Here is a 20,174-nt window from a genome sequence, read left to right on the forward strand (position 1 = left end):
AAAAAAAAAAAAAAAAAAGGCTGGAATGGCTGCTTCACATCCCAAGCTACTAGCACCCAGCATCCATCATTTGGCCTTCGTGTTTTGTCAGTAAAGAAATTAGAGTATTATTAATCAACAAATCAGTCCAATAAGCCTCATTACCATTAAAGAAGAGAAAGTAAGCTTTATTTATGCAGTTATAAGGCATTTAAAAAACAAAGAGATTATTATTAATACTTGAGCCTGGCAGTCTTCCCAGAGTGTAAACCGGCAAGGGCTTTGTTCTTGAAGAGGCGACACAGCAGTTACAGATTCCCGCCTCCCCTGCTCCAAGCTCCTAATGTGTGGGACGCCGCCTGAATATTCAAGGAGGTTAGGGGGGCCCCTCTGCCTTCAGGGCTGTTTGGGGGAAACAGCAGTGGGTTGGAAGTTAGGGGGCTAGTGTATTTTGTGACTCTGGCCAAAACAAACAGCCTCTCTGAGCTGCGGTTTCTCAGCAGGAGCATGTTAGAAACTGAACTAAAATTACTGGTAGGGCTTTTAAAAAAAGACTGGGTCTCCATCCCATTTCAGACCAACTGAATCAGATCCCTGAGAGCGGGGCCCAGGAAACGGTATGTTTAAGAAGAGCTCCAGGTGATTCTAGAACGCAAGCGGGGATGGCCAACCACAACCTGGTGGTTCTCTAGGTCCATCCTACCTTTGGTCTTATCAACGCTTGGGATTTCTTAGAGAGTTCTCATCCAGGGCTCTCAGACACCAACCAATGCCTGCAGTGGGCCCACCGGTAACCTAATGAGTGAAGCGTACCAGGTACAGGAAAAAGATGCTAACCTGCCTTGAGACTATGCATAACACCTGCTGGGTTATATTGTTTTTAAGATATGGTATAGGAAAATTCAAACAGCCAAACCCAAAGTATTTGCCAGCCACAGACAGCCCACAGGCCCTGGTTTGAGACCACTGATAAACAGACATATCCCAGGCCCCTGTAGATGGCCAACTCACTGGCCTGTGATTCATGAAACTGCACGCTTGCTGGTGACACACACCATCCCTTGTTTGACTTCATATCAGAAGCCCCAGGTGCAGAGGGGACATTCAATAAACGCTGTGTGTATGTAGAACAGGTGAACAAAGGTGTATGAATGGGAATGGGTGAGCCCCGGACATTCCTTAATTCTTCAGTTCTACACTGTGTACTAAACTAAAAAGTGTAGGTGTCTAGGTCTGCACTGTCCAATACAGCAGCCACTGGCCATGTGTGGCTATTGCGCCCTTGAAATACGGCTAGTCCGAATTGCTATGTGCTGTAAGTATAAAATATATAACATTTTAAAGAATGAGAATGAAAAACAAGAATTTAAATGTTTCACTGATAAATTTTATATTAATTACAGGTTGAAATGATATAATATTTTGAATATTTTATGTTAAATAAAATATATTATTAAAGTTAACTTCACTTGTTTACATGTGACTACTAGAAAATGTTGAATACCATATTTCTATTGGAAAGTGTTGCTCTGAGCCATTTTTTTTTCAGGTATGTATCCACGTCTTTCTTGTGCATGCCTTTTTACCCCAACATTTCTCTCCCACCAATAAACTTTATCCCCCTCTCTTCTCCTCTCCTTCTCATCTTCTAGAAGGATGATAATATGAGAGATGGGGAGGGAGCAGGTATTTAGATGGAAAAAAACTAGTCTTTCCCTAGGGCTGGGAGGATAGACTGTCTATTCCCACCTCCCACCCACTGGCCAACATGTTTCCTTGTAAATGACCAGAACAACTGTCTCAGCTCCCTCAGCCCAAGATTTCCTCTGCCTGGATACCCTTCCCATTGCCCACTCAGGGAACTGTTACTCATCCTTCAAGACCAGCTCAAATGCTGCCTCCTCTGTGAAGCCCGCCCCAATCTCCCAGCTGGAGTCAAGAGGACCCCCTCTTGCCTCTCTTAGTACTCAGCTCCTATTACTACAGTAACACTTCTCTCAGGAACGTTCGTGATCTTTTGACCAGCTGGTCTCTTTCATAATACATCTTGAGTGTGGGGCTGGTCTACGCTTCAGTGTGTTCCCAAGGTCTGACTCAAGATCTGACACATGCTGAATAAGTGTTGGAGGACGGACTGGATCTTCCTTGTCATGGGGAAGTATCTTTTTTCACTCCTTCATCCCCTCAACAAATACTTCCTGAGGACCTACCATGTATCAAGCATACGAAGTACAGTCTAGGCCCAGAGAATACAGCAATTCTCAAATGCCTGCTCTCAGGAGCTTCCACGCTAGTGCTGGTAAGTACCTTGCGTCATCCTGATGCCCAGATGTTCAATAAATATTCATAAATGTTGCTGCTGGAGAAGAGGAATGATGGGGGTGGGGGGTGGGGAGAAGTTCCTGTGCTCCAGAGCCCATCCTTCTGAAAGGCACAGGCCCTTATATCTGCTACTGGTCTCACTAGAGACATCCTTAACAGAGTCTTTACAGCCCTCCACTTACACCGTGTACTCAAGAGTTTAGGAGGTGCTGTAGCAGTGGGACAGTAGATATTTATGGATTCTGATGGAGACGGAGGAGGTTCTGAATTGACCCAAGCACAGCTTTCCCTTTTCTTACAGGCATAGCAGAAGTGACCAAGAAGACTGGTAAGACTTTCAGGATGATCTAGAAAGAGGAACAATTAAAAAATTTTTTTTAACTGAAGCCATCACATTCATTAAACAAAGGCTCTCCGCCCTTCCATCCCACAGAGTTTTGAGTGAGAGACATACATTATAAAATACATACAAGTGACGGACAAAGGCTCCCAGCACTCGCAAGTGAGCATTTCCTCTGAACGTCTCATGGAGCCTCAAGCTCAGTCCACACAGAACCAGCTCCTCGTTTTCTCTCCAGTCTCAGAGAATTGAGATTCACGCCAGCCACCATCACCACATCCCCCGGATGCTGCAGAGCCTTCTCGCCAAACCCCGTGAGTCTGCTCTGGACACGGTCCCCTTTCCCGTCCCACCCCGATGCTCTGCAAAGGACACCCACCCTGTTCAGATCCAAAGATGAATGTCCTAGCATGAGAGGAATGTCAGAAACGCCTCACTGCCTAGCCCATAGTCCTGATTCTGCGAGTTGGAAGGATGAAGGTTGATGCTGGGTAACTATCTAGAATGATGGAGTAGGGTGTAGGGAATAAGTTTTGGAGTTAGACACACCTGGCTTCAAATCTCAAATCTCTCACTGCCTTGCTCTGTGACCTAGGACACATCAACATCTTTGGTCCTTGGTTTTCTCATCTGTAAAAAGGGATAATGACACTGAGCTCTGTGGCACAGACTCTCTTGGCCTAAATACTACATACCATAGAGAAAAAATAATGTAAGCCATGAATAGCACTCACACATAATGAGTTCTCAGTAAATGGTAATGAGCTAAAAAGATTATTTTCAGATAGTAAGTCTTTTTCTCCTTAGTGAAAACTACCATTCCTATAGAATCCTGGTCCTGCTCCGGATGAAACACTTCATTACTGGAAAGTTCAGATGCCTGTATAACCTTCTCTAAATTGATCACATTTTTGTGTGGAGATAATCTAACCCCCCTTCTAGTGTAACTGAGATGGAAGATCCTTTCTGTTCCTAACATGTGAGAGCCAGTTATCTCTAGCTTTTTTAGGCTTTGAGCTTCTTTTTTTGTTTCGTTTAATTTATAAATTTATTTATTTTATTTTTGTCTGTGTTGGGTCTTTCATTGTGCGTGGGCTTTCTCTAGTTGTGGGGAGCGGGCTTCTCATTGTTACGGAGCATGGGCTCCAGGTGCGCGGGCTTCAGTAGTTGTGGCTCTCGGGCTCTAGAGCACAGGCTCAGTAGTTGTGGCGCACGGGCTTAGCTGCTCCACAGCATGTGGGATCTTCCCGGACCAGGGATTGAATCCGTGTCCCCTGCATTGGCAGGCGGATTCTTAACCACTGTGCCACTAGGGAAGCCCAGGCTTTGAGCTTCTTTACGTCAATGTAAAGAAGGAAACATAATCAGTTATAAGATTCCCATTCTTCAAGAGAGAAAAACAGAGTGTTTAGGAAAAGCACAAACCATTCCAGTACTGAGACCAGAGAGAACGTTCTCGCCTCTGAACTAAAAAGAGAGAATTTGGGATAATACAGGGATCGGCCAGCTTTTTCCTAAAGGGCTGGATTGTAACTATTCTAGGCTTTGTGGGCTATCTGATCTCTGTGGCAACTGCTCAACTCTGCCACTGCGGCGCAAAAGCAGCCACGTAGACAGGATGTAGACACATGAGTATGACTGTGTTTCAGTAAAACTTTATTTACAAAAACAGGCAGCTGGCCCCTGGGCTGCAATTCACTGACCCCTGGTGTCATATGATGAACCACAATCCAGCTATGTGACTTTGAACAATTTACTTCTGCTCTTTGAACCTTAGTTCAAAATACCAAAAGATGGGAGTTACTGGCTTGATTGAGAACTAAGTGAAATAAAAGCTAGCCAACCCTCATTTGTGGAATATGTATTTGCGAATTTGCCTACAATTTATTTGTCACCCCCGTGTCAATACTCGCGGGCTCTTGTGGTCATTCAGGGACACACAGAGGATGGGGGAATTTGAGTCTCCGGATGCTCGAGTTCCCAGCTGAGGCAGAGCCAGGCAAGGCTCTGTGGTCTAGTTTCTGCCCTGATCCTGTAAACAAGTATCCTTTTCGCGGTCTATTTAGCGCCACATTTTTCACATTTTTGTTGGTGATTTTGCTGTTTAAAGTGGCCCCAGGCATAGCGCTGAAGTGCTGTTTAGCGTTCCTAAGTAAGAAGGCTCTGATGAGCCTTCCGAGAAAATACGTGCATTAGATAAGCTTCCTTCAGGCATCAGTTACAGCACTGTTAGCTCTGAGTTCAATGTTAATGAATCAACAAAATATACTTTAAAAGGTGCTTTGACACAGAAATAGCCACGAAAAAAGATGATGTATCGATCAGCTGATGAAAATGTGACCAGAGGCTCGCAGGCACCTAACTCTGTATCTCTCTAGGAGCAGTGGTTCAGCGTTCATTCATTCAGTGTTTGCGGCTACTTAGAACATAACTGCCAGGAATAAGGAGAATCGCCTGTATAGGAACATGTTGTCCAAAGCAGTGGGCGACAGTCATGCTATTACAAAACTCTCAGTAAGTAACAATGCTGTGACGATGCTATTCTTACTAGTGAATCACAACAGTCTTATCTCCTTATGCTGCCACGATGCTATTACTAATTAACCATGCTACTTCAATTCTATTTGTATTATTTAATGAGTGCTATATTGCTGTTATTAAGTGCTTGTAGACAAAATCAGCTAGAGAATGTGTTCATGTCTTTTTTTCCCCTTGACATACTGCAGGCAAAATACCAAAAAGAAAGCCTTTCTACTGACTATCTTCCAGGGGCTTCTGCAGACAGAAAACAGAAATAAGGGCTCTCTGGAGCAGTGATTTGGGGTAACGGTCTGAGTGGCTCCATCCAGGAGAGAAGCAGGGAGCTGCACCTGGTGGGGACTTGCGGCTGGGCCCTCCCGGAGAACACAGGCCTGTCCAGGACCTCCCTGCTCGGAGGGCCGAGCAGACTCTGGAAAGCAGCATGCGTCTCCTTGCTGGCCTAGTTAAAATGCCAGCCTGGTATTTATTTATTTGCTCCCACACAGATGCCAATTATGGGGGGCTGGGGAAAGAGACAATGGCCTCGGTCTGATTGACAACGGCTGCTAAACAAGGGGCCTCTGTGGCATGTTTAATGAAAAGACCACTGTGTTTTTATTGCATCTATTTGATTTTAGAGTGTCGTTTATAAAACAATTCAACGGGCAGGATTAACTGCTTCTGGGCTTTCTCTTCTCCCTGCGGCTCTGTGGCTGTCCCCTCTCTCTCCCCCCAGCAGGTTCCTTTCTAGACCTTCACGGGCCTCACGGAGAGACCAAGGCCTGCACAGAGCCTCGCCGGGCCAGGACTCCCCAGTGGCTCCTGGATTTGTCCCCATCGCCCTCTCTCCCCAGCACCACCTCTAAACTGGCCGCCAACAAGAGCCTCTCAAGCTTGCTTCCCTCACTTGTTCATGATCCAGAAGGCTCCTTCCCCCACCAGGCTTTTGGAAGCCTGTGGGGCAGGTCTGGGTTGTGAGCCACAAGCCAGGGAGTGTAACTGGTGCTTGGGGCCTGGGGGTGAGCACGACACAGAACGCGCCATCCAAGATGATCCCCCAGTGATTTTACTCCCCTTGCCACCTTACAGCCAAGGTGATTTAGTTTCTAGTCCCGCAATCTAATTACCAACGTGCATGGTATGTGAATTATATCCAAATAAATCTGCTATATATATTTTGAAAATCCAGTTACCATACTTCCTTACTCAAAACTCTTACATGACTAGGTATCACCTCATACAAGCTCCTCAAGTTCTAGGCCTGTCTATCTCCCCCATTTATCTCTTCTCGCTGCTCCCCACTGGTTCCCAGCCCCACTCCAACACCCCCTTCACTTAGATTCCAGCTCTGTCTGCTGTCCAGAGCCTATCTTCCAGCTTACCTCCTTCCCTGACAAATGCCTACTCATCCTTCAAGGCTCTCAAGGCATCACCTCCTCCAGGAAGCTGACCGTGACTCCTCTCATCCTCAGGCTGCCTCTCTGAGCTCCCCTTGTATAATCTGTATAATTTGCAGGGCAGTTTCCCTACTCGACAGGCCAAGGCAGGAAGCAGATGGGATTCAGTGCCCAGCAGAGAGCCAGGTTTACAGAAGCAGCCCATCAGGAGGGAGAACAGCCCCTCTCTTCCCAACTAGAAGCAGCTCTGCCTCTTCCTGTTGTATTTATTCAGATTTCATGAGAGAATTTGTTTGAAGAAAAGTTCTGTCACAAACATTTTGGAAATGTCCTAAGTCATTAAGTTCGCCTGATGTGGAAACTGAGACAAACTCAAACTTCTTCATGACGGTGTTAAGTCAGTCTGAGGGTAAAAGGCCTGCAGGTAACTGTACACCTCACTGGCCAATGAGGACTCTGAGATCTGGAGTGAGAGAAAGCTGGAAGGGGAAGGTTCAGACTGCCCTCAACAGCCAGCTATCCTGACCTGTCACATAAGCTTCCCAAGAGGACTCATGCCTTGGAAGAGGCCACGGAATGTTGACTAGGAAGACAGGTTTATGCTTCTAGAGCCTTTCTCGTGTCTTTCTAAAGGACTTCAGAGACTGTAAAGCCATTTGCTCCTCTGGGTTCTTGTGTGTCTGTGCATTTATCTGTACCTTCCACACCATTCCAGAATGTTCTATTAACCGATCCTTTATCTGTAAGAGACCATGGGCTCTCTCTGGGGAAGAGGGGGTGAACTGTGTTCATACTTGTCCCCTGAGGGACACTGGGTCTGCTGAGGCCACCTCTTCATCTTACCACAGGGACCCCAGGTCCAGCCTGCAGGGGGATCTGACCAAGGCACCCAATGTTCAACGGTGGAGCTGGGGGGAACCCAACTTCCACTGCTCACCCACGAGTCCTGGACTTGGCGAGTGGCACCAGCATGGGCTTCTCAGCACACAAGCTTCCCACCGGGGCTGGGGGCAGAGGGAGTGGTGGTGTGTGACCTGGCATTGCCTCTTGGGGGAGACCACCTTGTAACCATATTCCCCAGCCCCAGAAAAGGGAAGCAGAAGCAAATACATATTCACTGTGCACTAAGCACCAACTATGTACCAGATACCTTGTCTCACACACACACACACACACACACACACACACACACACACACACAGCCTATAGCCAAGTAGCATGATAACACAGGTTATCTCACTTGGTTCCCATAACAACCCCAGGAGGTCGCGATTTCTGTCCCCATTCTCCAGATGACAAAATCAAGGCCAAGAGTAAATGGCAAAATAGGGGTTTTCAGACTCAAGTCTTCATGACTCCAAAGTCTGGGTGCTTCTAACACCACCTACATCCCCAACCTCCTGGGCTGACTCACTCCATCTTGAGCTCCACTTCACAGAATCATGAGGTCCAGTCAGTGCAAGTTCAGCCCCTTTCAGTAATCATTCCCTGAGAGCCAGCTGGATGTGATCCCCCACCCCAGGGCCATGGGACAGAGATAATTAAGGCACAGTCCTGCCCTCCCAACGTGGAAAGCCTTCCTTTCAGCAGGAAGTGGTGCATGCTAGGAAGTAAGGCAAGGCAAAGACTTCAAAAGCAACTAGCGTCTACTGAGTGCTTACTGTAGGCTAGACGTGTTCTGAAGGCTTTTTATTGATTCCTCATAACGACACCATGGGGATATACTATTGTTATTCCCCACATTACAGATGGAGGGATTTGAGACTCAAGGTGATTTTGTCATCTGTCCATGGTCACACTGTTGTGAGGACAAAGGCCTGGCCAGGTCAGCCCAAAGACAAGGTCTATGCTAGAATCAACTGTGCATTATACCCGAGGGTCAAGAAAGGCTTCTTGGGAGCAGGTGGCTTTCTAGCCCCAAATAGTATTCCAGTCTCTTTCTTCTAGGACTCCTCACAAAAGCAAAGGTAATTCACTGAAGATTTTAAAAGTTCTCCCCTGATTTTGGTCCTAAGAAACACAACGTTCTCCTCTAGTGTGCCACAGGCATTGTCACCACACACCTCCTGGGTTCTTCCGCCTTCCTCACCCTGCAAGGTCCAGATCACTGCCAGCCTCCCTTGGAGGCTTCCCCCCTCCATTTCAGATAAATGATCACCTCTTCCTCTAAACTCCTCTAGCAGGTCTCAGATCTGGGGGTTGGAGGAAAAAAAGGGGGACTCAACTTATGAACAGTTTAGCATTTACAAGGCATTGGGTTGGGGGGTTCACATAATTACATTTTTTTAATCTCACTCTGCTTCTACACTTCTTACTGCATGAAGCAGGTGTTACCATGATACAGAAGAGAAAACAAGTCACAGAGGAGTGTCATGGCTTGCTCAAGGTCATCCAGCTTGTGAGCAACAGAGTGAGAATTACAGGCAGACCTCAGAGACATGGCAGGTTTGGTTCCAGACCACAGCAATAAAACGAATATCACAATAAAGCGAGTCACATGAATTTTTTGGTTCTCTAGTGTACGTAAAAGTTATATTTACACTATACCGTAGTCTACTGAGTGTGCAACAGTATTGTCTAAAAAAACCGAAGTACATACCTTAATGAAAGAATACCCTATTGCTGAAAAGTGCTTACCATCATCTGAGCCTTCAGCGAGTTGTCATCTTTGCTACAGTAACATCAAAGATCACTGATCACAGAGCACCCTAATAAGTATAATAATCACGAAAATATTTGAAATATGGCCAGAATTACCAAAATGTGACACAGAGACATGGAGTGAGCAAGCGCTGTTAGAAAAATGGCACTGATAGATTTGCTCCATGCACGGTTGCCACAAACCTTCAATTTGTAAAGAGTGCAATACAGTCGTCCCTCGGTATCTGTGGGGCATTGGTTCCAGAAGCCCCTGGGTACACCAAAATAGAAGGATGCTCAGGTCTCGTATATAAAATGGCGTAGTATAATGAATACAGTCGGCCCTCTGTATCCTCAACTTTCGCACCCTTGGATTCAACCAACCAGCCAGCGGAAACATCCGCGGTTGGTTGGTTGAATCTGAAGATTCAAACCTTGCTAATAAGGAGGGCTGACTGCATATTTATTGGTAAAAATCTGCATATCAGTGGACCACGCAGTTCAAACCCATGTTATTCAAGGGTCAACTGTACCTGCCAAGCACGATAAAATGATCCGTGCCAGTGATCTGTCTGACCCTTACGTCCACACTCTTACTTTATTGTGCTGGTATTGTATTTGTCTTCTTCTGTAGATGTCTATCCACCGGTGAACAGATGGTGCACTCCTTGAAGGCCGGAATAGCGTCACTGATTTATCTTCTAAGGCCTGCATTGCATTTGGATGTCCTAGTCATTACTTACTAGAATTTTATCAAATGAATATTTTAAGTGTTCCTATATCTTCAGTGTTCAGCAGAGTGCCCTACATACTATCGGTCTCTAATGAAACGTGTTTTTTATTTTCTAAAAATTAAGACAAATATTTTATTAACTGTTAAGCTTAGCATTAATGATTTTGCACCCCCTCACTCCCACCCACACACATACACAAAGTCCAAGACAGCGCTGTTCCTGCTAAAATTTCATTGCTATTTCAACTTACTTATTATAACCCTGGTTAACTCCAGACCTTGGTAGAAAGTTAACTTCCACCTATTCTGAACTTTGCTCTTAGCCTTTTCTGTGGCATGCAGATGACTTTGGAAATCCCAGGCTTATGGAAGGTGTAATGTGATAGAAATGCACTATTTCCTGTATCACATTTGGAAGAACTGGGTTTCTAGAACCTGCTCTAAGTAGCTTATTAACCTGATTCTCTCTAGTTCATCTCCCTATACCTTAGTTTTTCCAAAGAAAAACACAGTCAGGCTCCAGCTAAAACTCTGATGTTCTATGAATCAGGCAAGAGGACCTCTGAGGGTCTAGTGAAGGGTCTTTTCAATGGTGGAAATGAGTAAGCTTTCTTAACCACAACTGCACATTTGGCAAGATGTGTTCCAGTGCTTTCCAACAGCCCTACCATCCCCCTATCCTCCTGCACGGTAGAAATTCAAACTTTGAAGAATTAATGAGAGCTACCCACCTCAAAATACTAAGAACAAGCACCCTTTAGGTGCTATGCATATAACAATTCTTTCTCTAAAGGAGCCTTTCTGCAGAAAGCTATCTTATGGCTGGAAGAGAAGCTTTGGAGAAATGCGTCCAGGGGAAGAAGCCACCCTTCAGAACCACTGTCTTAAGTATATTATTTAGAGTTACAAAGGTAACCAGAGGAAGAACTAAAAATGTGATAATACTGACTCCTAATTGCAAGTGCACCCTGGGAGAAGGTGGGAGAGGTGGGGTGTCAGTGAGCTAAGCCTTCACTTAATCCAGCAGGGAGGCAACAGATACCGTGTAAAGTTGATACATCACTTTGGAGCAGTTTAAGCAAATGCTATTTAATGACGTGGAAGCAACCACCGTAAGAACTAAAAACAGAAGTGGTTAAATGTGGCTGCCTTCGGGGAGCGGGTATGAGGTTGGGGAAGGATTTTGCTTTTTACTACGAGACATTCTGCACTATTTTATTTTGCAATCATTTGTAAGTATATCTTTGATTTTAGAAAATTAAAACAAAATGCTGCTCCCCAGGAAGACGCTGTCCTTTAAGGAGTTTGGAACCATTCCCATGTCTCTGTTCAGCTGCCTCTCAACCCTGTGGCTTCTGGTGAACAGGATATGGTACTAATGGAGAACAGGGTGTGTTATATGTTCATGTCAAGGGGGTGGGCACAAAGCAATGTTTCTAGAAGTGGTGGTGAACGCTCAGAAGTGCTCCGGGTTCTTTCAGAAAGTACATTTTCTGAAAACAGTTATGATCTAAACAATCAATAATGAAGCTGGGGAAATAGCCAGGCATCAGAGCGCATTTACAGGGGGGGAGTGATTGCCAGGTGTCACATCTTTGCTAATTGCTTAGAGTAAGGGACCTAGGAAAACACCTGCAAAACGGAACCCCATCACAGGGATGGTGTGAAAAGTTTAGATTCAGATGATCCGGGCGTCTGTGTCCTAGGCTGCATCGTCATTTTCAGGCTGGCAGCCAGAGATGGGGTATAAGAAGTGGGAAGGGTGCCAGCTTGGACTCAGAAGACCTGGGTTCTTGCTGTGCCCCTGGCAATACTGGGCTGTGGGCTCTGAGCTGCTTATAGATGGCCCTGCACAGAGCAGCGTCACGTGGGTCACCTGGTAAAGTCATCCTCCTTTCTCAGCTTCTGTCTCTTTAGCTGTACACGTGAATTTAACAATTTCTACTTCTAGAGTTGCTCTGAGGATTACGTGAGTTAACATGGCAAATGCACTGGAATTCTGCACCTTCTTAACTGATATCCCTAGCTTTATCTTCCCCAGGTTACACTCCTTTAATAACTTCCCATTTCCTGGTGCATTGTGTCCCACAATAACGTGAGCCACAAATCTGGGCCACACATGCGGTTTTAAATATTCTAGAAGCCACTCTTTAAAAAAGTAATTAAAATGTCATTAATTTTCACATTATCTAAAACATAATTTTAATGCATAATCAATATAAAATTATGAATGAGACATTTTACATTTGTTGTCATACTAAGTCTCTGGAATCCAGTGTGTATTTTACACTTACAGTACGTTTTCGTTCAGACTAGCCACATTTCAAGTGCTCAAAAGCTTCATGTGGCTGCTGGCTACCATACTGGATAGTGTGGATCTAGTTCTTCTTTCAGCTTCTCCAACGGGCCACACACTCTCTGGCCTCTTCTCACATGCTCTTCCCTCTGCCTGGAACATGCCCTCCACCACCTCCAACCCACATTGCTGGGCTAAACTTTCAAATCAGGTCACTTTCTCCTAGAAATTCCCCATGGGTCCATTAGCCTAGGGTAAGGGTCCCTCCTACATGCTCCCACAGCATTCTGTAGAGTCCCATTAAAACACTTATTAAATGGGTTGTAATTGCTCAGATTTCTTGGACTTTAAGCTCCACATGTATTTTATTTATCACTGAACCTCCAATGCCTATGACATACCTAGTTCATAACAGACACCCAGTAAATGTATGTGATTTTGCTTGTTAAAATAAAGCACCCTCCAGACCTTGGACACGGATCCACTCAAGGATGGTCCTAAGAAGCAAATAGAAACTAGCTTTTAATATATGCACCCCTATGCTCATAGCAGCATTATTCACAATAGCCAAGACATGGAAACAACCTAAATGTCCATCAACAGATGAATGGATAAAGATGTGGTGTATATATATATACAATGGAATATTACTCAGCCATAAAAAAGAATGAAATAATGCCATTTGCAGCAACATGGGTGGACCTAGAGATTATCCTACTAAGTGAAGTAAGCCAGACAGAGAAAGACAAATACAGTATGATATCACTTATATGTAGAATCTAAAATATGACACAAATGAACTTATCTACAAAACAGAAACAGACTCACAGATATAGAGAACAGCCTTGTGGTCACCAAGGGGCGAGTGGGAGAGAGATGGATTGGGAGTTTGGGATTAGCGGATGTAAACTATTATATATAGGATGGATAAACAACAAGTTCCTACTGTATAGTGCAGGGAACTATATTCAATATCTTGTGATAAACCATAATGGAAAAGAATATGAAAAAGAATGTATAGATACGTATAACTGAATCACTTTGCTGTAGAGCAGAAATTAATATAACATTGTAAATCAACTATACATCAATAAAATAAATTGCCAATAACAAAAAGAAACTAGATTTTCCTCTCGACACACCTACCAACCTATCCACAGGTCTTGGAGTCAGGCAGTTCTCCGTTCCAATTCTGATTCCACAACTTAATAAATCTGTGCCCTGGCCGAGTCCCTTTACCTCTTGGAACCACAGTTTCTCCATCTGTAAAGTGGGGCTATCAATCTCTACCTTGCATGGTTGTTGCACAGATTAAGCAACTGATGTAAAGTGGTTGAGAATAGCAACGGGCACATGGTAAGTACCTAACACCCAATTTCATCTCATTGAAGATGACATCAATGACAATTCCTCCAGTCATAAGACACATAGTTATTTTATTCGCCACTGAGAAAAGAGCAAAAAACTTCAACAACAGTACCAATTAAACTCTGACATGCCTATGACGTGTAACACGCATCTCGATTTCAGAGATGTTAAAATGTTAAATTGCATGTGTCTTTAATTGAGGACATATGGTAAGAGCTCCCCTCTTCCCCTGGAGAGTACCCCAGCAGAACTCTTAGGGAGAAGATGCTAATAAGCTCTGATTTGTGTCAAATTACATGGAGTCATGAGACTAGGGCTTCACTGGAAGGTGAGGAATGACTTCTAACTGAGTGCCCACTATTGTTTTATTTACTCCTCAAAACAATCTTCTTGGGTATACTCCTCATTTTTAAAAGGAAGAAATGGCGGCTCAGAGAGGGTAAGTTGCCCAGCTAGCATACTGTAGCCTGGGCCTGTGTCAGCAGAGCCCCGCTATCTCCAGCCGGCCCAGCCAGTATGAAAGCCCTGGGCTCCTGAGGCTGAGGCAGGCTCCCCAAGCCTTGTCAGCAGCATCCTGTTAATGCCCCGTAAAGGCCTAACCTCCTCAAACAAGCTCAGGATCAAACTGCCAGGCGTGAGCTTATTAGATTTAATGCCAGGAACAAACCTTGCAAACTACAGGTTAAGGAGACCCCTGCAAAGATCTGTGAAAGGAGCGGAGCCTCGCTCTCCAGGGGCTGCAGGCTGGCAGAAAGAGGGGTTTGCACAGCTCTGCTCACTCCACAACCAGTGGAAGGGAAGAAAGAACACTGGCTTCCCCCCTCCACGGCCTCAGCAAGCCTCAACCTTCCTCCAGAGCACCCGTTTGTGGGTGGGGAGAAAGGTGAAGGGTCCAAGGGGCTGGGATGGCTAGGGGTGGAAAATTGGGGGTGCTGTCAGAAGGGAGGCCCTAGTGTGTATGTGTGTGTGTGTGTGTGTCGGGGGGGTCACCTGAAGTCATCAGTGCTTGAAATTTACACGTCAAATGCAAACACCTAGTTGGTAGCAGGGGCAGGGGACAAAAAACAAAAAAGCAGAAGCTTCACGCTAGCCATGGGGGACCGGATTTGCTCTTAAATCCCTGTGAGGGTCTTTCGCAGGAGGCATCAGCCTTTTGCTCTCCCAGGCTCACTGAGGCTGAGGTGGATGTCAAACGCTGTTCCTGCAGATTGAAGATACAGGGGGTTTGCGCCTTTAATTCTCTTGCCTTTGAAAGTTAAGCCTCTTTCCATGGTGTCAAATAAACCAGGTCCCTGATTTCTTCATCTACGGAAGTTTAGACTTCACGAGAATTTCTCAGGCCTTCTCTTTGTTTAAAGTAGCTCCCTCCATCCCCGTCATAACTTTTCTAGAATACGTCTTTGGAAATCAGGTAAGAGGAGCTAGTCTGGCCACGTGGAGGACAGGACTCAAGAGGCCACCCATCAGACCCCTCCCCTCCCCTCCTCTGCTGAAACCCCAGCACCGGCCGAACAGAGAAACCCCTGAGTGGGCACTTACGGCTTAGCCTTCAATGATTCTCCTATAAATTAGGGGGGAAAAGCCCAGCCACGTAAGAGTGCAGCCTGATGGAGTAGAAAGATGGCTGGCTTCGGATCACAGAGGAAAGCGGTATTTTCATCGTAGCTCAGCTGTGACCTGACCTTCCTCGTGGTTTGGCTTGGGAGCACTCTAGGTTCCGCCATTCACTTGGACACCTTGGCCAGGGTACTTCTCTCTGGGCCTCAATTTCCTTCAGGAGCTGGGAGAGCTCAGTGTCTTTCATACTGTACTCATGAGTGTCCTGAGGCCTCCCATCCCCTTCCTCCCCCACCCTATCCTGCTTTCTCTATTTTATACACTGTGGGACCCTATAAAATTTCCTTTGAAGACAGGTTTTTGTGGCCAATAAAAGTTGGGAATCCGCCAGACTGAATAATCTCGTGTATTGCTTTCAGACGTGACATTCTCTGATTCTAAAAATCTCCAAGTTACACTCTATTTGCCGGAACAAACAACGAACAAACCAACTGAGAGAAACACAGCTCTGCCAGGCAGGCACCCACAACCTGGGCTTTCTACTTCTCCTGATGGGCTGCCTCCTTCCCCCAAGCCTTCCCTGATTCCTTCTCATCTCTCCAAGATGGAGAAAGGAAGATAGAAAATGCAATCTGGTAATCATTTCAAGATGGGGATGTGATACTAGAAAACCTGCACGGAAAGGGCTGCAGACTTACAAAGGTTCCCAAGGTTTATTGGGTGAAACTTCCAGCCCCAGGCCCATCCCAGCACCACAGCTGCAGAGACAGCCTGAGGGAAAATAAGAGTTGAGGCTGGTTCTCCCTGGGTGACAGGTAATCCTCAGCATCCTGCACAGACAGGCCCTCTGGTCCAGCCTAAGACTCCAGCAGAGGGGAGCGAATGACAGGAAAGCCAGACTGTGAATAAATCTACAATAATAATAATAATAATATATATAATAATCTATTTCTCTGGATCGTGTGGGTTTTATTTGGGGGAAGGGTAGAGCACACATGCTTTTCTGATTATACCTTCGCTATGCCACCTAAAAATGGGGAGACACATAGACTGAAAGAGGCCCTAGAGATCATCTAGTTCACCTGCCTCATTTGAAGGATGAGAAAACTGAGACCCCATGTAAGGAAGCTCCTTGCTGGAGATCATCCAGCTAGTCTGGACCTCAGGCCACTGGCCATTTTATCACCTGCTAAGGCTCAAGTCGCCTGCTGTGGCCTTCATCTGGTCACAGCACACTGTGGTAAGACAGGACAGAAGGGCTGTGCACAGCACGTGTGGAGACATGGTACCCGTGTGTAGGAGGAGCGTCAGGGCTGCCACGCACGGTTGGTCAGCTTGTTCCCTGCACAAGGGGCACCCGCTCTGGAGTGAACGAGACCTGATACCTGGCTCCCACTCTGCCCGCCCAGCTGTGTGCCCTGGTGCAGGGCTGTGTCTGCCTGGAGGAAGGGCATCTTTTCCTCATTCTCACAGAAGTGCTGCAAGGGCCAGCAGGGTTTCCGGGGAGCAGGAAGTGTTTACAGGGGAAAGACTGGAGCAAGGCCCTGAGGTGAGTTTATGAGGCAAAGAAAGGGAGGGCAGACATTCTGTGAGAGGAGGACGTGCAAAGGGTTGTATCAGAGTCCGCAGTGTCTGCAGCTCTCTCCTGGCCCAGGCCCAGTGCCCTGGAACACATGGGCCCTGACTGCAGGCATCTCTAGGAGGACCAGGCCAGGAGAATCCCTCTCTGGACACCATCAGACTAGACGGTTACAGATGCTGCACATCTGGGCCCCGCCCCGTTCCAATCGCTCTGGGATCCCAGTGGGAACCCCAAGGCCTCTGTCACTATCATACTCCTTGCTGCTCTGTGGGGCACCCTCTGCAGTCGCCCTCCCTCCCCGCCGGCCTTCTTTCCTGCTCCTCTACTTGCCAAGGAGAGAGGAAAGGAGAACCAGCCCAGCTGTTCTGCCTGCCCCTGGGGGTCGACTGGCTGCAAACACTCCTCCCCTTCTCCCCTCAACTTCTGCTGCTTCAGGAAAGGGCTGAAGACACAGATTCTAAATATAGGTACATTGCCTATCCTTCTGCCCAGCTAATATTAGCACGTTTGTGGAAGCCACTGAGAGCATTATTCCCTTTTTTTTGGCTGCACTGATGGGAATTCTTCTGCTTACCGTAAGGTAGGCTGAGCCAGCAGAAGACTGGGGACCACACTGAGCCACACGCAGCGAGAGCTCTGCAAACCAGGGGCTGCGCCGGTTGATTTATGGAGCTCCGTTCCAACACAAGATTTATGAGTCTGTGAAGGGGGAGGCTCGGGAAGCAGGGGTGGGGGGGGCCAGTTCTGGTTAATTGAATTTGTCACCTTCCAGATGGAGGGGGCACTAACAATTGTTGATACTTTACTCTGAGCCAGGGATACTAGAAGGATTGCAAATAGGGGGTTTCCTCGAATCTTCCCAAGGGCTATGAGAGGAGGCAGAACCCTTGTCCCTGTTTTACAGATGAGGGCACTGAGGCTCGAATGACGGTACCTGGCCTATGACTAACAGCGGGTCAATGGAAAGATGAGATGTGAACCCAGGTTTGGGGGACGGCAGAGCCTCGGCTTTTTATCCTGCTGTCAGGACTAGCTGCTTCAACGCTGGCTGAAAATCTTTTGAGAATGGTGTGCTTTGCTCACTCTGTATGGTCTGCAGTCAGGGTCAGAGAAGTAAAGCAGCAACTCTGGAGTCCGGGTACTTGAACTCTGGGCCTGCCTCCATCAGGCCAACTTGGAGTAACTGCTTAAGCCTCTCTGAACCTCGGTTTCCCATCTGGAAAAGAGGGGTGCAGGTAAAGGAACTCCAAAGTCAATTTAAGCCCTGGCTCTTGGAGTCTGTGTTGCATTTCTTGGCAGGGAGGAGGGTCTTCTTTATATTGATGGTCAGTTATCACCATCCCAGCTCAGAAATGTAGCCTGAAAAGAGCACGGGGTGGGGGGATGAGGTGGGGGCCGAGGGCCAACTGAACATGTTATTGACCAGGAGGCCCCGGAAGCTGCCTTCCTACAAGACTGCAGCTCAGCTGTCCTGCGGTGCCTCTCTATGAAGTAAAAGAAAATGAGAAAAGCGAATGCTGCCTCAGGCAGCTTTAATACAAATGAGGTCCTCTCCGTTTCTCAAATACACTCAGAGAAGAGAAAAGGGGAAATCAGACTGGAGGGAGCTTGTGAGCGACCGGTAACACGTGGGGGAACAGTAGGTATTGATTTCAGTCAATTGTTTCTTTTCTCATCCTGTTCCAGGGAGGATTGAAAGCATGGAGATTTAGGAGCTGGTGATGCCTGAGAGGAAGGCAATGCCATTCACCAGGAAAGGAGTCTATGAAGATGGCTGAGTCTAGAAACAAAGTTATAAGTGCCTGTCTCCAGTGGGAAAATGAGGCTGGCTGGACAAATTGACTCATGACTGCTGGGTTACTCTCTGGCACCTGCGGAAATGCACCCTTTAGGGCACCTGGCCTCACTGTCAGCATTTTGATGAAAGGCTCAGGACCAAAAGCAGGACCTCCTGTCCCACTTAATCTTCCCGAAGCTCTCTTCTCCAGAGGCCCCTGGGTATAGAACATCATTAAGGACACACACATTTTGGGTTTTATTGAGTCCCTAGAACCTCATGGAAGGATTCTCTTCCCAGACGCCAGACGCTGGAGGAGATTTCCCACCAAGCAGAGACAGAGGAAGTTCCCAAATCCTCGCTACTTCATCTTTGTTGTATTTTACCGAAGTTAAACCAATACTGAAATTTAATTTCCAGAAACGTTTCCTGGACCATTTCTCCGAGGAAGGAAGCGAGCCCATTAGTGAGCCACTAAGGGGGCCCGTGGCAGTCTCTCAGGAATTCCCAGAGCAGGCAGCTCCGGAGCACTGCCGGGTGTGTGTGTGCTTGTGCACAAGTGACAGGCGGGTGCGGCGACACTGTCACCATCAGGAAATCACAAACAACGGGATTGTTTCCAAGGTGAGACAGGGGTTCTTCATCCTCACAGAAACAGACAGAGCCTGAAGGGAAATCGCACAGACGTGCCAACATGCGCAGACCCAGACAAGTGCACAGGGTCCAGGAACACAGATGTATCCAACAAGTACCTACAGGGCCCAGACGCACATGTCCGCACAGCAGACATGTGCACACGCGTCTCCACCTGCAGAGTCCCCGGACACACAGGCATACAACTGTGGCTCAGCCCTCCAAGTGTCCGCAGACTTTGTTACTGGGGCCGGCGGTGGGGGGGTAGTCCCTCCAGACTGAAGTCTGCCACCTTAGGGACTCCCCTCTAGGTACCAGCTCGGGAGGCACCCATCCCCAGCCCCCCGCAAAGTGTCAGTAGGTTCGTTTTCAAAGCTGTTTTCTCATCACCTCTGCCCAGAAGATCTTGGAGCAAGTGCTCCAGGCAGAAGATGAATAACACAGACTTTCGGGGGCTTAACATCGTATAAGAAGGACAGGGGATAGGATAAGATGGTGTTAAAGAGAGAGTGGCAGGCAGTCAGGGAGATGGAGAGTAAGCCTGCTCAGAGGCAAGCCTGCTTCTGTACTCTTGGATCCCCAGAGCTCAGCAAGGCAGCGGCACCTGGTAGTGCTTCATAAATCAGGGGTCCGCGGCCCGTTAGGAAGCGGGCCGCACAGCAGGAGGTGAGCGGCAAGTGAGGGAGCGAAGCTTCATCTGCCGCGGTTCTCCCCATCGCTCGCATTACCGCCTGCGCCATCCTCCCCCGCCTGCTGTGGAAAAACTGTCTTCCACGAAACCGGTCCCTGGTGCCAAAAAGGTTGGGGACCGCTGTCATAGATGATTACTTGATGCATTCATTCAGGGCTATTTCAGGCCAAACTCACTCGGTCTCTCTACCTTGCCTCCCCACTCCCCAGAGTATCAAGTCCACGTTCATTACAGCCCAGCCTACAGGACACTTCCTAACGAGGCAGAACCTGTCCTCCCACGGCATCCCTCCCACCTCCACCACGTCTGCCCTTCACTCACTGTTCCTGTTTCATTGAA

General features: G+C 47.1%; 1 protein-coding gene and 1 long non-coding RNA gene across 2 annotated transcripts in view; one reads left to right on the forward strand and one right to left on the reverse strand.

Moving 5' to 3' along the window:
- TENM4 (teneurin transmembrane protein 4) overlaps window positions 1-20,174 on the reverse strand; it is a 742,958-nt gene that overhangs the window by 556,605 nt on the left and 166,179 nt on the right. The window lies entirely within an intron of this gene.
- On the forward strand, window positions 1,994-3,705 carry LOC113607822 (uncharacterized). The gene is made up of 3 exons (XR_003428106.1): window positions 1,994-2,278; window positions 2,603-2,629; window positions 2,735-3,705. It is a non-coding gene; the product is annotated as an uncharacterized LOC113607822 (long non-coding RNA).

This window comes from Aethalodelphis obliquidens, unplaced genomic scaffold (assembly GCF_003676395.1).
Source record: "Aethalodelphis obliquidens isolate GAN/ISIS:26980383/991018 unplaced genomic scaffold, ASM367639v1 scaffold50, whole genome shotgun sequence".
NCBI lineage: Eukaryota > Metazoa > Chordata > Mammalia > Artiodactyla > Delphinidae > Aethalodelphis > Aethalodelphis obliquidens.